General features: G+C 40.9%; 1 protein-coding gene and 1 long non-coding RNA gene across 6 annotated transcripts in view; one reads left to right on the top strand and one right to left on the bottom strand.

Moving 5' to 3' along the window:
- The window catches only part of pbx3b (pre-B-cell leukemia homeobox 3b), a 55,235-nt gene that overhangs the window by 29,721 nt on the left and 10,946 nt on the right, over window positions 1–14,568 (bottom strand). The window lies entirely within an intron of this gene.
- LOC137840156 (uncharacterized) lies at window positions 5,382–12,536 on the top strand. The gene is made up of 3 exons (XR_011086627.1): window positions 5,382–5,823; window positions 5,884–5,940; window positions 11,807–12,536. It is a non-coding gene; the product is annotated as an uncharacterized lncRNA (long non-coding RNA).

Below are 14,568 nucleotides of genomic sequence, written 5' to 3' on the forward strand. Positions count from 1 at the left end.
GAGTATATAAAACAACGATGACTTTACACAAGCGTTGCACAAGCTCTAAAATGTTCATATCTCCATAGCTCCACTTTGCCAAGGCGAAAACGTTGGTCTAAGAATAGAAATATGGACTGTAAAAAGTCCATGGTTCATCTACCGAGACTGGCATAGCAATTAGGAATGTGAATAAGAGTGTAATTGAAAGCAACAGGAGCAGAAAGAAGCGGAAATTCATCAAGGCAAGCATGGAGAAGCACAAATGAGCTCAGAGCGAGACACAGAGAGCCTCTTCCCTATTCTTCTTCTCATTCTTTGCCTTGTGAGACACACCTAATCTCTCCGGCCATTACCAAACAATGAAATCAGTAAGCAAACAACTCTGCTGACTATAGTTTTCCTTGAATAATTCTAAAGAGGCTAATTGTTTTATTAGAGGTACACATAAATATCTGCTGGACTGTCCCTCCTTCCAGGCACTGCAGATTCATAAAGTTAGTGTTAAAAGCACACCGGTGTTAAAGTGTACAGCCGCAGGGACTCAATAAACAGCGGGACGAGATTTATAAAAGAGAGAAAAGCGGAGCTGGATGTGTAACATTAACCAATTAATGTTTGCTCACCAGTCACAACCTCTGGAATTGGATCGGCTCTTCTTAACATTTGGAGGCACTGAAGAACTTTAAACGGTGAGAAGGTCAAATGTCAGGGTAATGTGACTTTTATCAGCGGGCTTTATTGGATGTGTTGTTGCTCGGTGTGTGTTTTTCTGTTGCCTGTGCTGGCAAGTGAACACAACGGTGCAGGCCCGCCATGCAACAGCACCGCAGGTCCACTGTCACTAAATGCATCCCCAGTTCTCCCCTTCCTAGACATGGGCTTCTCCAGCTGCAGCCTAATTTCCTGTGACTTGCCTAATTACTGTAATTAAGGATTAATTGCCATTAATTATTCACACATAAGCTCATCGCAAATCATGGGGTAAATGTCTTATGAAAGCTGCCATACAAGCCATGTATAAACACACTAGGATGCTCCAAGCTGCCGGATCGATCAGTCAGCCCTCCACAGTAAATATTCAAGCCACACTTTGGGAAACATTTGAAGTTTTTCTGTCTTCAAAGCTTCAAGTCACGTCAATTCTGCAAAACCTCACAGACAACTTAGTCATGACACATCACACGCTAAGAAATGTAATTAACATTTTAAAATGTATGCTTAGATGCTGTGGGGGAAAAGGTAAATTTGGAGCAAATGCTCCATGAGCCATTTGAAGCTTTTTAATACTGCAGATTATTTTCGCAAGATGGCTTTTTGCAAGTTCATCATTGGGCCATGCTGCTAAATACATGCTGCACCAGCATGGGGTAACACATTTTAGATCAAGACAGTGGGATAACAAGAATTCAGACCTTTAGTCAGTGGCGGGAGAATTTGCTCGGATCAGCATTATCGCTGCCATTTCATTTACTGAGCTGAGCAAGGCCTGTTTTATATGTTTGTTAGATTAATGAGCAGAGCAATATTTGATTTAACTGCTGTGGTCTTGGATCATGTTTGGTTTATTGAGATTAATTTAAGATTTGAGTCCAAGTTATGACAAGGAACCTCTATATCCCCTTATTCAGTTTCAGTCCTTGACTTTAGAGTATTAAATATGTGCTCAATTTAGAGTTGCTCACATAAAACCATCCATTTCTGTTTTAGTTATATGGCATTTTAACTTGAAGCTTACACTTTTAAGTATCACATGTAATTTTGAGTTTACAAGAACATCAATGTGATAAGTGCTAATTTTATTGACAAACACAAACGTGCTTCATTGTGCTCAGGTGTCACAAAGGAGCTAAATTGTACAGGGGGACCAAATCATGCCTAGCGCATCACCACGTGAGAGCCCACCGTTTCTAACGGAGCGGAACCTGCAGCCCCCATGCATTTCATAATCCAGCATGTAATGCATCATTGCATCACTGACGTCTAATTGATACGTCCATATTTATTGTCCGCTTCCCTCAGCCAGCATCCTACTCTTTGTGACATTGTGTTTATAGACTTCCAAACAGGTTGATCCTGCTGATTGGAGTTCACATGCTAATTGGTGTAAATACAAAGATGGGAATTGTAGACACTCACTTCGCACCACCGCTATAAATTGTGGCTCTGATGAGTGTGTGTTTGTGGCAGAAACGCTGCCAGCTGGAAACCAATATTTCTGCCGCCAGACTCCTCCTTTGTTATATATTCAAAGTTTACAACAGCTTGAAAATTTTAGACAGTCTTGAACGTTTATGTGGAATACATTTACTTTTAGATGTCAACCTTTAAAGTTTTCATCTTGTTAGGAAATATAATATTACCTGAAAAGATATTGTTTCTCTGGTACAGGGTTTGTGAAAAGTGCAAGGCATTAGACACTGCTTATAATTTTTTTAGCATCCCTGAGGTCAATACAAAGACTTTTTTTTAATAGACAACACTAATAGGGATTTCTTATTATCTTTTACTATTTTTTATAGCCTTATTATTGCCTTATTTTCCAGATGTCAAGTGACTTAACTGTTTGTTGGTTTGTTGTTGATGATGCCACCAATGTTTATGTTGAAATATGCAGATTTACATTCCTTTTTACAATTAATAAATAATGTATCTTTTCAGCCTAGATATTTGAAAAAGGAATATGGCCATAATATATTTTTAATGTCTTGTTACGTCTCATCCACCTTGTATATGATCAAATATTATATTTGACGATAGTAAAAATGCATGCGGATGATTTGCAGATAACTTGACAATAAAGTATGAGAGTGAATTACCTGGAAGGAAGGAAGGAAGGAAGGAAAAAAGGAAGGAAGGAAACTAATGGTGTTATTTTGATCTGTTCGTAAAGCCCCATTGATTGATTAGTTATTTGACAGCCAGAATAGCATCAGAAAACAGTCTGCGCGACTCCTATTTTTGTGCAATGTTTCTTATCTGCTCCAAATGGCTTCATTTCTCTGAAATATGAGACACAATTATGCAGATATGAAATAGCGAAGTTTTTCGCTGATTAAAATCATGTTTCACGCGTAGGGTTTTACGACGTAAACACGGCATGTATGTTTTGATCTTGCCTTTTCATTTTCAACTTGGTTCTTTTTCAACTATGTGCTGTCAGCAGATGTCCTTCTAACGGAGACAAAGAAAATGAGAGGGGGCTGGATATCATCAGCATAGAAATGAGCCTCCTCTCGATGCTCCTTCTAAGGCACAGCCACAGCACCGCTTCAGCCACTGCACTACCTTTTCAACTTGCAAATGACAGTGTCACCAAATGCTATCCTTCCATCAATCAAGTCGGGGGGGTCATGAATATACAAAAGGCAAAGCGGAGCCTGGCTGCCTCCCGCAGCTTTACTTGGCCCAATTATACAGGCTCTGCTTTCTCCTCTGAGCCTCCACTTTTTGTTTCAGTCTAAAGGGTACAGTCCTCGCAGCCCCGGGCTTAATCAAGGTAGGTCACGCATACTGGACCTCTCAAGTGGACTGCAAATGCAAGTTAAATGTGGACACCAAATGTCATCTTTCTTTTATATCATTTCTGCTAGGGGGGGCAAAGACAGCATGGGGTCAGTTGTGCACCCCCCTTTTTTCTCTGCACCCACCACCATGAAATCCCCCTCATTACCAAAAACACAAGCCCAAAGCACTCAGCCGCCATGCTCCCCTACGCTAGGCCCTTTCTTTACCCCAGCTGTCAGATCATAGTAGAGAATTAGCATTCTAACGGCTACGCCTCCACACAGGAATGAATTAGCACACGGGAGCAACTAATGGCCGCCCTTCTGAACATGGACCTTATTGCCCACGGCACAGTTGATCAATAACACTGTTTACGAACAGTTCACATTCTCATTTGTATTTTCGGGTTATGAAAAATGTGTAAAAAATTTATAGAACATTTATAGAATTACAAATCACAGCAAGGGTTGTCTCGAGATCTATTTCATATAGAGCATCAAAATCATGTGTTGCCCGTCATCTACTAAGATTGCTATCTCATAAATAGCAGACACTAAATTGTATGATCACTCAAACAGATTACGCATGCTGCTGAAGACATGGAAGGGTTTGGCACTTTCGGTAGCGATGGTGGTTTTTAGGGGAGAACACCGCAAAGTGCAAAATAAAGTTTGAAGTGGTAGAATTGGAAGTGCTGGTGGGAATGGGAGTATTTAGTAAATCACATCTGAAGTATAGGCAGAAATATACTTTGTAATCTACTTTTTCTTATGAATATCACTTGTAATGCTACTAATATAGACACATTGTCTATCGTTTGGTTTCTGTGATCAGCTCACGTAATAAAAGACAGAGTCAAATTGTCAGGTCAGAATAAATCAATGTGAAAGTCATGCTACCAAACAATAGTTGTCATTCATTGAATGTATTCTTGTGTATACACATTGTTAGGTACAAAAAGTGACTGGCAATACGTATATGGATTCAAACTGCTAGTAAAGGTGTAAAGGTGAAGCTTGTTGTTGTTTGTTTTTTTGATCTGCCAGAAGCCCTGCTATCAAAATGACACTATTAAAATGTGACAGAAATAAAGACAGAAAGTACTGGCTCTCATCTCACAGAACTTTTAATATAACACTCTTGCATTTGCCCGAAGAGAAGTAGATTGATAAAAGTCTGTCTTTATTTAAGACCAAGTGTCTGAAATGTTGCGTCGCAAAAAGAAAGGGACACGTATGTTGAAACTTAATTTTCATCTGTCAGAGGAGACTGAGCAGTCAAGCCAATACATATGTCTTAGAGGAGTGTGGGAAACCAGAGGGTTAATGCGGGCCTACGGCTGAGAAAATAAATTACTCTAAATATGTAAGCGGACATCGGAATGGTCTCGGTAAGAGCAGACTGGGTTTGGGTAAACCAACAGTGTGTCTGCAGTAATTTATAGACCGCCACGATAAATACTATTTGTCCATGACAGTCACATGAAATAATAAACCATCGCTGGCTATAAACATTGCTAAATCCTGACACTATTGATTTATAATGTCTAGCAGTGACATCAAACCTAACCAGTGACAGAAACAATGCCGAGGCTTTAGGAGTGGTTTGTCAACTATTAATTCTGTCAAAGAGGGTTTCGCTCTAAGCAGAGAGCACTTGTCTTGCACTTGTCAATTCCTGCGCTGGGAAATGACTGCAGCACGTCCGCGGGTAACGGGCCCTTGGCACTGCTCTGTTAGCCCTAATTACCTCCATCCTTGCTTTGGCAATGACAAGACCAGCCGCTGTTTAAAATGCATGTTAATTATGCTAATTATTAATTGGGCTGGTGCTTGAGGATTTGTGTTTATGCCTGGATTAGGGTTAATAACTATCAAGCTACGTTTTAAGCCTGCCCTATGACAAGTAATACTGAGGTGCCGAAAGGGATATTTTCCAATACATTACCCTCTCCTTTCTTCCAAATCCATTTCCTACTACAGCGTGCTGCTAAATAAATGACATACTGATTCTCCAGCCTCATAATGACACACAGACACTTTGGATCAAGCCCACGTAGTGTATACCATCTTGCTGTACCAAGCGTGCACAATGTGAGGCCACACAGAAGTCTATACACGTGGGTGACTATGAGGCGCACATACATAGGCAAAGGCAGATGCTTAAATGCACACACATAAACACTAGAGACTTCTATTTCATCGAAGTCCAGGACTAGCTGTCAGGCTAATTGCACACACCTGTGATGGGGACCACACACGCTGCTTCACCACCTGCCATCAACAAGAGTCCACAACTCCCTGCATTGCATGCGACTAACTATATGTGCATTTGAAGGTATAAGGAGAATGTTTGCATATGTTCGTAAAAACTAACGTAATTTGTTTTCCTTTGCAGCCCTTTCAAGTACATCAGATGATCTTAAAGACCTGCAAAAATGACTTTGACACACTGGTATGTGCATGTTGTTGTCCCTTATTTGACCAGCATGAAACAGCTTTGTGAGTCACTATTGTTGTGTTGGTGATGAAGTGGATTGCACCATTAAGTAATTCATGCAATTCTACAAAAATGGGTAAGACACACTTTTAATTAGGAAGTTAGAGAGGCTGTAACAGATTAATGGTGTTTACATTCATTTTAATGAGGGAAAAAATGTTTTGGAATGTAGGTGCTTAGAAGTTACAAGCGTGGATACCAAACAAATTTTACTTATATTTCAAGGCTCCTCTATATATGTACAAACATCAATTTGCATTTGATAGGGCTTCATGTTTGGCCTTAGAAAAACCCATATAGTCAACAAGATAAATACATAATGCAACAATTATTTAAAGTAAATATACTCTGTCTTGGACAACAACATTAAACTAAACTACAGAGCATTTGATCCCTGGTGTCAGTCAGTCAGCAGTCTACACTTTCCGCCATGGACCGAAATGGTTAAGGTTGCATTAAGCTGTTTTGTTCAATGGCCCTTGACCAATATTCAGCAATAGTGAGATAGCATGCTGAGATTTATGTGCTGTGAAGACATTACGAAAGCACATCCATATGACAACGCATAAGCTAGGATGGATCGACGGCTACAAGGATAGACAGAGGCCGACACATAGAACAACAAAGACAGACATACAAAGGTGTGAATGAATAGTTTAGTTTGGTTGTATCTAAATTACACCTAGATTAAAGTCTAACAGAGGGCTACAGTAAATCTAATGTGAACGTTTGCTGCAGTTCCTCTAAAATGGGAAATATTGATCACCATGATTTCCCTGGGTAGTAGGGAGCTACAGGAAGAGTGAGAGACGTTATTTAAGGGACCTGGAGCCTCGGTTAAAAACAGGGAAGGAAAAAAAACGCGTCATTATGGATCATTCCTTGAAACATGGCTTAGTCTGAGTGGCCTTTGATGGTAAGGCAAAAAGGTAGTTTATCATTGGCTGCATGAGAACCAGGGGAGTGGTTGTCTTGTGTTGGTTTTACATTATTAATACGAGACACAGAAGGTCATTGAGGCTGCTATAACCGTGCGAACCAGTTGTTATCTTAACACAGCTGTCGAGCTGGATCTGGATTGACTGATTATACCATTGATTGGTACCACCATGAGAAGGGAGCCTTTTGCAATCGTTCTAGATTCAGTGCTTTTTCAATTCCATGATTGCATTTTGTCACTTAAAAAAGGGGGGAAAGCATTATTGTTTTTGAATACATTCTCTGCTGGAGCAAGCAGGCTCGTTGGAATATTTGATGACCGGCTATGTCATCATCATCTGAGAGACTTTCAATCTTCTGCAAGCAAATCAAATGTAAATGTCAAATTGTTGCAAACACATGCTAATGCCGAGGAAACCTGTGGGGGAGTCATGGGACAGGGCGGGGATGAATTGAAAATAAACATTACAAAAACTGTGAAATCTGAAACAAAGGGGTTGAATCCTGAGCAGCTGGCAAGGAATGAACTCTTCTGGAGAGGGAATGCCAGTTTCAGAGCGCCCCAAGCATCGATTTGGAGCCAAGGCAGTAAACAGCTTTTATCAGCAATAATGATGGCATAATCCCAGCTAAAGAGGAAAGTAGCATATGGTGCAAAGCTTACAACTGCAATCCCAACAAAGTGTGCGTGTGGGGGGGTTGCTGGTGGGGGGGAATTCATCACTTTGGCCATTTGCAAGACCCTCTGCCAATTACCTCCCCCCCCTCCTCATTCAAGAGTAAATATGTATTTATGGAATAGTGGGCTTAAGTTGTATTTGTAAATCAGATACATATCAGTTGATTGAACAATGTGATACAACCGCAATACTTCAACTAAAATAAATTCAGTCACGCTCTCATCGTAAGAGGCTTTGCGAAATGCTGCCTAGCAAGCAACCATCGGGTCATTCTGATGCAACGCAGACACATGAGGTGGGAGTGTTGCCTACTCAAACCTCAGTAGCAAATTTAAATGAAGTTCAGGCCGTCGAGTTGAGCTGCCACTTAAAGCGACACAAGCATTCCTGCTGCCGTGTCTATATTTCACATGTCACTTTTATTGTATCCGCCTTCATTAAAGCGATCAAGTTTTGCTTTTGATCAACACGGCAATGCCAGAAGACAGCTCTTTTCCACAACCGGTGTAAAATTGCCAAGTAGCACGCGAGACTGACTTCAACCTCTGTCATTGATTTTCCTCAGAGCTGTGACCATTCATTGTTTGTGACATTCTCCTGCCGTCTCCTTAACACCCTTCAACTAAATCAATCACATATGTCTTTCAATGCCTTATGACTGCAGGAGGCAGATAGAAACGGGCATCACATAATTATAGATTGGTCAAGACTTTGGCAACAATATTAGTTGTAGTTTTGCAATTATATGGCCAACTAAGAATGACTCTTATCAGATCGCCTCCACAGTTATTTTATGTTTTTCACGATGGCAATGGTTTGACTCGGGATAAGATAAATTCTCATGGGGAAAATTGTTACTAGTTTAGCAGCTCCCCAAATGCAATTTCCCACAGACCACATTGTTTGCCCTCTATTATACACTTGAGATCACGTACCAAGAGCGACAACAATTATAGCGCAAGTGACCTTGACTTCCTGTCTGGACTCTAAGAATGAAATTTGATATCAATAATATTAAGTGCACCAATAATGAGATGAATATTCCCTATTTAGTCTGGCAGCTTCAGGACATATTCTGAAGGGAGAAGTGTGTGCAGCTACACGCTGGTCACTCTTAGTTGTCAGGCCTGATTTATTGCCTCCTAGCTGTTCAATTTCACATTTTGTCCTCGTCATATCCCCGACTCATGATCATTCTGCACTGACCCTTGTAGGGCAGGCAGGGAATATTGATAAAACAATTATCTGCTCTCCGTTCATTTGATTTTCCATTTCAATTACGGATTGGAGGAGGCAAAAAGAAAAGATTACAGCATTGATTTTCTTTTCATACCTTCCAACAGGAAGACGGCCAGACTTGATGGGATGCTTTGGTGACATGGATGAGGGCTCAAAATATTTACTAGCTTGAGGTGCAATGTTTCTTGTTTATGGATATGAAGTTTTTGCTTCACGTACTTCAAAATGACCCAAACCTCTCAATGATACGAGACACAAAAATACGTCTAATTTAAGGAAATTTTATTTGAATTAAATGATCAGTGAATGAGTATGATGGGTGTAATAGCTGAAGGTTTTCTCCAAAGGGTAAAGGGGGATCACCGGACAGCATGTTCACACTGCAGCTGACCGGAGGTAAACACTGTATGTGCCGTATACTCTGGAGGCCAAAGGGCCTAAAGGACAGAGCAGTTTGTCAGTGACACCATTTCACTCTTCCCCCTTTCTGATGGTCTGCCACTGTCTATTTGTCACTCTAAAATGACAACAGAGCTGCATCATCCTTTTTTCCTCCCTGCAGCACTGACAATGCTCTACCACCTCTATATTGTAAAGTATTGTAGTCTAAAATAATGTGTAGAGAAAAGTCACTGTTGCATTGAAAACGACAACCCATAAAAACAAATTAAGTGGAAGTTTGACCTGTGGGTGTCGGCTGTTCGGTTCCAGTAAAGCAACTTGTGAATCCATTATCATATAAAGCAAATAGATGCTTCTGCAAATGATTTGGAACATTACTAATGGGTTAAGACCAAATGGGAATCCTGGTAAAATAGCCTTTGGGGAGCCTGGGAAAATTTGCCTTAGAGTAGTGCCCGGCTCGTGGCCAAAAGCCTATGCTGAGAGGCAGGGAGGGGAGACAGCAGCACACACGGGAGGAGATTGGAGGAATAGGGCAAGTGGACTTGCAAATAATCTACACTCACCGATGACGTTCAATTTGGTTCTTGAACATTATTGTGTAAAAACGCTTAAGATTTGAAAAGGCTTATGATAAATCAACTCTTTTGCATTGATCCAACACGGTCGCAGGCAGCAGCAGCAGACGCGGCAGCCGTAGCGGCACTACTACTTCCTATGCTTCAGCACACATAGCAGCTCTCAGGGGATTTCGCATGGCTCAACTTAAGTAAACTTGGCTTTGATCAAAGTTTGGCTTTAGCATGATTGGTCTGCTTGCTACAAATCAGGGGATCAGGGAGATGAGACCAGGGCCAGGGGGTCCTGGCAAAGAATCCTTCCCAAAGCTCTAGTGCTGCCTTCCAGCACCAGATTATGTTGGGCAATTAAGGTAATGAACTGGATAACGCAACAGTGTATAATGAACCTTTTAAACCATTCTCTAAGGTGTCTCTTATAACTTCTCAGCTGTATCAATTATAACACGGTCTTCTGTAATATTTGCAGGAAACTAATACAAAAGTAAACAACAACTGCAGTAAATTGTGAGTAGGATGGAGAAGTAAAAAGGTGTAGGCAGTGTTAATGGTTCAAAGGAATTGGTTAGGCAAAAACACATCCTATGCAAGCAGGTGTGCTTTTGCCTAAGTGGTATATATGTTCTGTGTATGAGCAAGCATCAGCACCTCTCCGCGTTCAAGTTCCCCCAGTACACCATTGTGTGATTGGTCCGCTTGCTCCCTTTTCATTTGAACACATTTTCAAACCCAAAATTTTACTTCAATCTCACCTCATCTCTCCATACTACATTAACCCCTGGCAATTGCCTTCCAAATGACCCCATTAAGCTGTAATTGCCTCAGCAGGCCTGCTCCCTCGCTTGTAATTCTGTGCAGCGAACCCACCAGACGTTCCCCCAGCATTGTTTCATGTTCTGGCTCCCATCATCCAGTTCAGATGCTGACCCCCCCCCCCCCCCACCCCCAACTACCACCACGCCCACCGCGTCTCCTCTACCATCTTACGCCCCTCTCTGTCATGGCTAGCGTTGGTGCTGTTTGTTACGATCGGTGACAATACTGATCTCTGAAGACATCACTTATTTAACATTAAAATTAGAGTGCCTAGCTTCAGTCATATCTTACGGGTTTCGCTTCATAATCAAAATGACAAAAAAGTCTACAACCTGGTGATGCCACACAACAAAACAGAACGACTTCCGTTTTCGAGAGCCCATGCCTAGACTACTTCATTTTTTGACAGAGGCCTCCATGGATAACTAACGGTCAAATGCGGAAAGGCGGGGAAAACGATTCTGACAGTGATGTATTGCAACTAGTTGCAGATGCCAAAAACAAGATGCTCTTTCCAACAATTGTGTGTATTCACATTGTATAGCATATGCACATATGCACATGGCCGCCCCCCTCACATGAGCATGTTTGTCTGAAGATCACGGCCGTGTATGTATACATGGGGATGCTCATGTTGCCTCCAAGCCGTTACAAGTGACATGGTATGAGCAGGGACCAGGACTAATAATCCATTCAGCACTCACTCCATTTCAAGCAGCACATCCTCCCAGAACAGATTGGTTAGCTCATAAAATCCTTCACACGACACATACACAAGCATGCATGTACGCACACGCACACGCACGCACACACACACATACAAAACTACATTAGTCGTATCTTTAAACCTCCTGTTACCTTATGTTATTTTTGTTTTTAAGAGCTCTTTATATACAAACGCTGTGTGGAGATTTCAGAGTTCAATTTTCCCTTTCACAGTGCAGCTATTTACTGTTATATGAAACATGAATTGCAAATTAATTCTAAGCTTGAGCTACGCTATCTCTCTTTTTCTGAACACATAGACCTTCAGAAATGCTTTAGATCATTGCGTTCTCTGGTTGCCTGTTTATTTAAATTCACCCTTTTCCAAAGCAAATGTTCCCGGGAATCAAGGTGTTTTTGTTGCAAAGCTCTAACTGATCCAGTGGGATTTGCTTCCAACAGCCTGTCTCTCCCCCTCGCCTTTCAACACCAAACTCTGTGCTCCAATCAAAATGAACCACCAGGGACCCCCTCTTCCCTCCCCCGTGAGCTACGCCTGCTCCAAGTGCTGTGATAGCAGCCTCCCTGCCATTGATCGCAGAGTTTAGCACAGCGCGTGCATGCCACCGTTAGCAGAAAACAAAGACCTCGCTGCCTTTAATAGCGGCTCACACCATTAATGCAGCTAATGTCTTGTGTTTGTTTCTGCCCTGAAGAATGAATGAAAGAAAAGCAGACGGCAATTAAAAAGGTTAACGAGGATCATCTTCTTCACACAAATCTTTTAACCTCATAAACAGGCTGATATTGTTTGAGGCATGCATTTACAGGCCACAAGTGATTAAAAAAAAAAAAAAAACACCATGTCATAATTTCATATTGCAAATCAAATTGTAGATGTTGAATTTGAAAAGGCAAACACGGCACCATTGATCCCACCAACGCTGACCAGGAGGATCTCATGAATTAAGAACGAGATAAATCACCATTAACCCCAGACATCCCAGCTTGCGGTCGACTATGACACACCGCAAGCATCCGTAATTTTGTTTTTCTAATATTAAGTATATCTTGGGATTTAATATATATAACTCCTCAATGAATACTACCTGCACTTGTCTGTTTATTTAATCATGGTCTGATTTAATTGTGACAGAGATTTTTTTTTCTATTTTCAGTGAGCCTCTATAAAATTGCCATCATTTTTAATTAATTCTTAATTAAAATATATTACACCACAGCTTCTACCCATCTCTCTTGATATTGTAACATAATCAATTCAGAACCATTTACATATCATTAATTAAAAGCTTTCCTCTCTCATCCTTAAAATCATAATGAGGGCCGAATCCTCATTAGGAACCTATAAGAGAGAATGTAACAATACAGTAGAGAATAGATGGTGCATCCTGCAGTGACTCCTTTGTATCACAGTATTTGAAAGAATTTTAAGCAATGAGGATCATTTTAATTCCAAGTGTTTACTCAGTGGATATCATTATCCATTATATTTACATCAGGGAAACTGTTTAGCTTAGTCAAATGAATAAAAATGAAAGACAGTTCAGTCATGACAGACAAAAACTAAAATAACTATTTATGATGTACATATACAGTACCTCTGTGTCCTTGCATGATCCACCTGTGGATAATGCTTCCAGCCCGGACTTTAGCAAAGTCCTAACCTTGGAATTAGCTTACACTGAGCATGCAAACAAAGCAAGGCCCTTTGCTCTGAGCAATAAATAATTCCGTACGAATATAAAACAGCGTTCTATTCTCTTTGATAGGGACCCATAATTCAGTTGAACTGTACATTTCCACTGAAGCTATGCTAATAAGAACCCAGGATCATTTATTATCAAGACCTAAAACACACACATGCAAATCTTCCTATCTTGGCCTGGCTCTCAAAGGAAGGCGTAATAAGATCAAATAATGATGGCCATTGTTATTCAGAGGATTGGGCATATCCTGATTTTTATCACTCGTCTTTCAAAGGTGTTGCGGCAATACATGTCAGTGTTGCATGTCTGGGGCTTCCACACGTCAGATAAAAATCGCTGCACTTGCTGTTACGACAGCCTGACAGCAATTTGTTTCAATGTTTTGTCACACCGCTGTTGGTGCATTTTGTGTGGGCTGCTCGGCGCGATGGGAACAGCTTGCAGTATCCTTTCGATCGTGAGCACACACTCTTGCAGCGCACGCTCTCAGATTAGCAACACATCACGGACGCACGCTGCATTTGCTGCATGTCTACTACTCGAGCATGTAAAAATATATTCCAAATAGAATGTGTTGATTACCTTGCACCTGAAATGGCTGGTGTCACTAGATCATTAACACTTTGTTTACTCCAAAATATACTTGTCATTCACACAGCCATGCCTATATTTATTCTAGAAAAACACACACATAAAATACTCACTCTATGTCTCTGTAAAACCTTTGCCCCTGTACAAAAAATGTAGAAATATTTTAGTATATTAGTATGTGTATATTTTAGCACTATTTTAAACCTACCTAAAGCAATGTACAATTTGAACCTGCTGCTTTACAAAAAAAGTTTGACTTTGACATGGAGTACTGAGTGAGTTAATGAAATTCTATCAAAGACAGGAACTCTATTTTTACACCGTGATAATTAAAGTACGACACAGTTATAATTTACAGCTCGAGCTTAATTGCATATGAAAAGTAAAATGGGGAAGTTCTTTGAAAGATGATTAAAAGTGTGTGTGTGTGTGTGCGTGTGTGTGTGTGTGCGTGCGTGCGCGTGCGTGCGTGCGTGCGTGCGTGCGTGCGAGCGTGTGTGTGTATGTGTGTGTGCGTACGTGTGTGCACGTGTATGTGTGTACGTGCGTTTGTGCCAATGTCTGTGTGTATGCACCTGAATCAAGAAGAGTGACGATAAAAGCGCGTCCAAACAACAGGACGGTATCGTTCAGCATCACGGAACGTATCAAAGATTAGGTAATGAAATATGCATTGTCCTATTTCTCTGCTCGCAGGCCCTTTGACAAATCGAGTACAATCCAAAATCTCCATAAATCACTATTGAAGACAAGTATATCATCACCAGCGCATATATCTTCCCCGGCCTGACCTGTAGACTAATGAGAAAAGGCCCAGACTATCTTGTCTGATTAATTAATTCAAAATGTCGGCTGTTATTCAAATGCGAGGCTGGTGTTATTTGAATAACACTTGACAGCAACGCC

Source organism: Syngnathus scovelli, chromosome 3, assembly GCF_024217435.2.
Source record: "Syngnathus scovelli strain Florida chromosome 3, RoL_Ssco_1.2, whole genome shotgun sequence".
NCBI lineage: Eukaryota > Metazoa > Chordata > Actinopteri > Syngnathiformes > Syngnathidae > Syngnathus > Syngnathus scovelli.